Source organism: Pseudopodoces humilis, chromosome 2 (assembly GCF_049639895.1).
Source record: "Pseudopodoces humilis isolate 2021_Gansu_Grassland_sample_001 chromosome 2, ASM4963989v1, whole genome shotgun sequence".
Lineage (NCBI taxonomy): Eukaryota > Metazoa > Chordata > Aves > Passeriformes > Paridae > Pseudopodoces > Pseudopodoces humilis.
Genome location: NC_142201.1, coordinates 64,166,172 through 64,172,171, shown reverse-complemented (window position 1 = coordinate 64,172,171; position 6,000 = coordinate 64,166,172).

Here is a 6,000-nt window from a genome sequence, read left to right as displayed (position 1 = left end):
TTCTTAATTAAAGAAACAATTCAATCATTTTGACACAGAGTTAAAAGAATGTTTTTTGTGTCAATGCTCAGTGAGTTATAGCAAGTCCAGTTGATAAAATGGAAACACTATTCCAACTTGTTTAGAGTAGGTTTTGCAAATAATACCAACAACTTTAATTCCTCTTGCATGCATTTTCCTCTTAAGTCTGTAAAATTTGAGCTTTATGACTTTGGATTGTGATCTGGAGAGGAATTTTCTGCAAAGACAGTGTTCAACAGCTAGAAAAAGAAAAGTTGAAAAGTTCAATTACTTCTTCAAGAGAAGTTTGCCAATTTGACATGAAAAAAACAATTTAAAATTCATAGTAAAAAATTGGAGGTCTCAGTTTCGGATTATATCCCCTCATGCATCCTGGTTTTAAGCAAAAAAATGAACTTGCAAGCATTGAAATATTAGGCACGTATGTAGGAGTTTGCAGTAGTGGGTTCTAAATGAAAATGTAATCTAATGAAAGGGAAATTGGTCTATTCTTTTCCCAGAATAGAGGAATTTCTTAAAATAGTACAATATGTAGTGAGATAATATTTTTATTGTAATTATATTTCTCCTGAATCCTGTTCTATTGTGATGTCTTGCATTTGTGAGGTTGCGGTACACTTTTCTGTTACTACTCATAAATTGTCTGGGGCTTAGGATGTACCATGACCCTCAAATTTAACACTTTCTCTGAGTAGGCCTTAAATGAGAATAGCTTTCCTATGGACTACTACATGTGTACTTCAAAGGTATAAACCAGAAAAGAAAGTCCCCTGTGTGACAGTGACTAAGATGGTTGAGCTAAGCCCGTTATTCTGTGAGCCGAGGAAATGAACCTTGCTTCAATTCAGCTGGAGTCTCTTGGGAGAGTTGTCTGGCGCCACAAAACAAATTAGTAAGCAGAGACTGAAAACTATTAAGTTTATTTTAAGAATGTGTTGTCAGAGATCTAATAAATTTACTTGTTGCTGCAGGCCATGCATGTATGAAGCCTTAACTAATCCAGGTGGTGTTTTTTTCCTTCAGAGGGAGGTGCAGGGTGTGGATCTTTAGGAAAAAGGTATTGTGCTTTAGGTAATGTGGGCATTGTTTAATGATAGACATGACAGTGGTATGTTTGGGTTTTCTCTGTTAATGCTCACAAGGCAATTTAAATTAATTTTCCCACACAAAGTTAGTTAGTGACTTCACAGAATGCTAATTAGTTAAATGACAGCATGGAAATAACTTTATAGTAGCAGTTCTTCAAAAACAAAATAGATTCCTATTGTTGCCATGCTTAAATATTCCACAGATTACTTTTAAAGTGTTTAAATTTCCAAGTTTACTATATTACAGTTCAGGACCAGTTGTGTCTTTGGGTTTTCTCAGGACCCTCCTGTGTCAAGAAGATGGCTTAACTGGGTTTTAGTTAGCTGTATAGACCGGTGCGTTGAACACACTCCCATTACATTCAATGGAGTGGATCACATCTTTCCAGAAGGTGATTCAGCTGCGCAGATAAGATGTGCCTGCAGTTCCTGAAGGTGTAGTTCTTTCAATTTCTTGTGCCTAGACAGCTAACTTTAATTAAACATGCATCTTTTATAGGATAGCAATAAATGATATGAATCCTATGTCTGTGAAAGATCTCTTGTAAGAATCTATAAGGCAGGTCTCTGGTCTTCACCTTTTGTGGAACAGGAGCCAGTTGATTATGTTCCTGTGCTCTGGAACCTGAGCAAAAACATAATGTGTTTGGCCAGGAATGTTTTTTTCACTGGAGGTATTGAATTTATTTGCTCTGAGTTCTTTTCTGCTCAGAAGCAGTGGTCATCCTGCAGAGCTGGTCCTTTGCTTACAGCACAGAATCCAAAACCAGCAAGTGGATCTTTTGGATTCCCTAGAAATCAGTCACAAACTAAGTACTTAATATGCATAAAGGCTTTCCAACACACACTGTTCTCCAGCATCTTTTTTTGATGATTCAGATTGGGTTGCTCTTTATCCACTTTGCTCTTTTCCTTTGAAAACTCATAGTCTCTTGGTACAGCCGATAGAGTGACAGTGTCCTGGCACTCAGTGAACTAATTTCTACAGAGCTGATTTATACTGAAATTAATTTAAAGCTATGAAATTAATTGGCTGAAGAGACAGTGCATATTTGCTTGCACAGTTTTTGTTAATTAAAATCAGGTTAATCTCTTAATCAGAACCCAGTTAATCTACAGAAGAACTGGATATAGACTTAAATTGTGAATTCCTTAAATTAACCCAGCATGAATCTCCAGACTGCACCTGGAGACATCCTTTGTGATGCTTAGTTACATTTTACAAGGATCCAAATTTAATACACACTAGGTAACTTTGACATTCATGTCTTGTCTCTCACTTCCCCTTCCTTTTTGTAACAAAGCAGCTACATGGTATTCTTCAGATATTTTTTCTGCTACATGACTTCAGCCATTTGCTTATTCTGAGCCCTGGCAAATGTGGCCCTTCCAGTTTGTTTCTTGGGGGTAGACATAAAACAGAAAAAGGAGTTACAGAAACTACTGAAAGACGGAAACTGTCTGCAGTTCATTGGATACCAGCAATTACACTCCAGGCAAGCTAAGTCCGTAATGCTGGGACATGTGTGTTTTCTCATGAGAAGTTCAGAGAAAGCATTGTTTTAGTCCCTAATCACTAGGGGCTGGTTTAGGGGGTTAGTTTTGGCTGTTCTGCAAAAATATTGAGTTACAGTGGCAGATAGACTGCAGGAGGGTGCAGAGTTCAGTAAGTTATTTTAGTGATTGGGGTCTATTTCAGTATACTTGAAAGACACTTATAAAGGTGGAGCATTTTAAAGCTTTTCTAATCTTAGGATATCTTATGCATTGTTAAAGTCAATTCAAGAGTTTCTAGAGCCATATGTTATGTGCTGGGTTTACTTAGGTAAATGGAAGTAAAGACATCACAATTCACTTCTGCAATTTCCATATGAAATTAAGTCAGTTTTACAGGATATTCCCTTGCTGATGGTCATAGCAAGAAGGAATAGCATTTGATCATAGAATCATAGATCAGTTTGGGTTGGAAAGAACATTTTCAGGCCATCTAGTCCAATGATTGACTCAATGCTCTTAATGCATTGAGAGCAAAACATTTATTGTCTACTCTATTACTGGGGCCAGTGGGGGTGGGGGAGGGTTAATAGTTTGGCAGAAAAAAAATATTTACTTGAGACCTTTGCCTTTCTAACCTGAAGCTAAAATGTCCTGGGACCATTACACAGTACAGTAAATCAGAGTTGTTGAAGCTATGTGCCTTGAACTGGGCATATAATGTCTATATATTTATTCTGAATCACCTTCTGTAGTCAGGTAAAAATAGGTTTATACTTTCCATTAATGACTAGAAAAATAGTGTGTGGAAGTGGAAAGTGTTGAGGTTCACACGAAGCTTCATGGCTAAATAGGGAATCATGATGCTGGGGACTAAAATTTCTGCATTTCACACCAGATTTTGCTTCTAATACACTTGCTGATGTAACTTCATCCTGGTGCATATTAACTGACGTGGCACAAAAGAGTCTAATCAAAGATTAAAATATGGAACAGATGTCTCAAAATAGACAATTCCCTGTTCTTCCCTCTCTCCGTATCTTCAAATTCAAGTTCAGATGTGGGTTCCTGTTTTCAGGTGCTTCATGTCCCTACTGCAAAAAGAAGGGTAGGGTAGTGGCAGCTTAAATAGCCCTGTCTGAATGAGGCACCAGATAGGGCCAAATATTCAGAACCAAGGAAGAAAGAGTGCAGCAGACATGCGGACATGCAAACAAGTCAGCAAGTATTGCATTGCTGTACAGTGATCCCTGAAGTGCAGGCAGATTGTTAATACATCACACTTGCTTTGATTCTCCTTATTAACATCTTTTTGCAGGGTGTTTAGAAAACAAAATAAGAAGAGGAAGGAGAAAAGATCTTTAGTAAAAATTTTGAAGAAATGCTTTTTTCTTGGTGCTTTAGTTACCGGTTGTTTTTTCCCACTCTTTCTTGTTTTTGAAGTATGTACTTTGTCCTGGAGGAGTTTCTGGGTTGGTTTTTTTTTCCCCATTAAGCAACTTTAGCTAATGACTAAAGAGAGCTGATATATTGTACCTTGAAGCTCTCCAGGTCCCAGATAGCTGTGTTTGTACAGACATACCTTGTGCACACAGTGAGTCTGTGTTGGCTGCAGTTATGCAGGGTAGGCACTCTTGTTGATTCATCTGATTTATGCCATGGATACTCAGCAGGGAAGTCAATGTCTGCATCAAGATGCATCAGTTTCTGTTGTGTCAATAAGTGAATACTGAGGTGCAGTTATATGCTTTCATTTAGGAATTGGGGTCTGGGGTAGCTCCTAGGGACAGCAAAACTACAGTCAGACTTTCCTTACAGAATGGCCATTTTTTTATGGCCCCTCAGGTCAAAAGTGCACAAGATACACAATTTAATGTTAGAATTATTTTTTAAACTGTCTTTATATAGCTCTGTGATCTATGTAGAAAACCAGAACCAATTTTCTCCTTCTCTGAGCTCTTTGCACCATGATAGAAAATTCTGTCAATCTAATCTGTATTTTTTCATGGAGGATTTATAACTTTGAGGTATCTGAGCAGCATGGCTGGAAAGATGAATGCTTGAATGGGAATATTAATTTAAATATTTTCCTTTCAAGCAGTCGACTGACCAAGTCCTCCTCCCCATCCTCTTTTATTCATGTTGTGTAATTGAAACTGTTTTTTCCAGATGACTTGATCTTTTTAGGAATTTCTTGTTTGATGACCTATGCAAAAATAATGCATCATTGTTTTCTGACAGGCAAGCAATTTGCTGACAGGATTTCTATAAAGACCTAGATATAAAGGTTATATCTATCTTTGCCTTGTCATATACTGGCAAACCTTCTCAGAGGGTTTTGTCCTCAAAAGCCTCAGTCATGAGGTCGCTTTTTGACTTTGATCCTTACCTTCAGTTTCTTAAAAAGTTTCTAATGTGTCTCACAACTCTTGCCACTTCATTTCTCATGAATCTCTCACTGCACCACCTCCTGTCTAGCTTCTGATTTAGCACCGCTGCAATCTGATATCTGGCAAAATTCAGGAAACAAGTTTTCAAACCTCGCTTTGGCATCATCTTGCCAGCCATGTCTTGTTGACTCACAAGTCCTTTGGATTTTCCTTGTTCTGACACTGCCCTCCTTCCATTTGTGTAGTTTTAAAAGTAATGGCTTCCCTCTGGACTTCTGATGTATTTGTACTGCCAGCACTTGTCTGGGAGAGCAATAAAAGCAAAACTGTCACTGGGGTATAGCAGTTTAATGATTTGCCCAGCAGCTAAATGTCTGACTGTGCCCAAGGGCAGAGCTTGTAAGCAGTGCACAGTCCATCTGCTGATAGAAATATTATTGTAGGGCAGATGCTTACTTTAATAGTGAACCAAATTAAAGTGGCATGTGCTGTTTATTTCTGACTTTTTATAACTTCTAAAAGCTACACTCTTAATATTCTTCACAGGCGATGTGTTTGTGAGGTGCTTGGCTCTACTATGTTATAGCAGTTTCATCCGGATTAGGCAGAGAGGAATTCATTTTACCCAGCATTAGATGTCTGTAATAAAAGTGTCTACAATGTAAAGGGTCACAACAAGAATTTTTAAAAGCTGCAGAGGAAAAATGTATGCATTTTTGCATATTTCAAGGCAAAGCTAATCTCATTCAAAAATAAATGCCTAAGTCAAGTCATAGCTTTACAAAATGCCTCTTTCCTGGGTTTGGGTATTAAGACAGTTTAGGATTTCTACCTGAAATAAATTAAGGTCTATCATATGCTTCTTGCTTTTTGTTAGAGGTCTGTGTTTTATTCTATGGGACTGTGAAATGGCTTGTAAAAATTAGAAAACGTCTTTTAAACATGAAGAAAAAGCACAAAGTAAAGGCACAAAGATTGAAAATACCTTTATTCTTTTCTTAAAATTT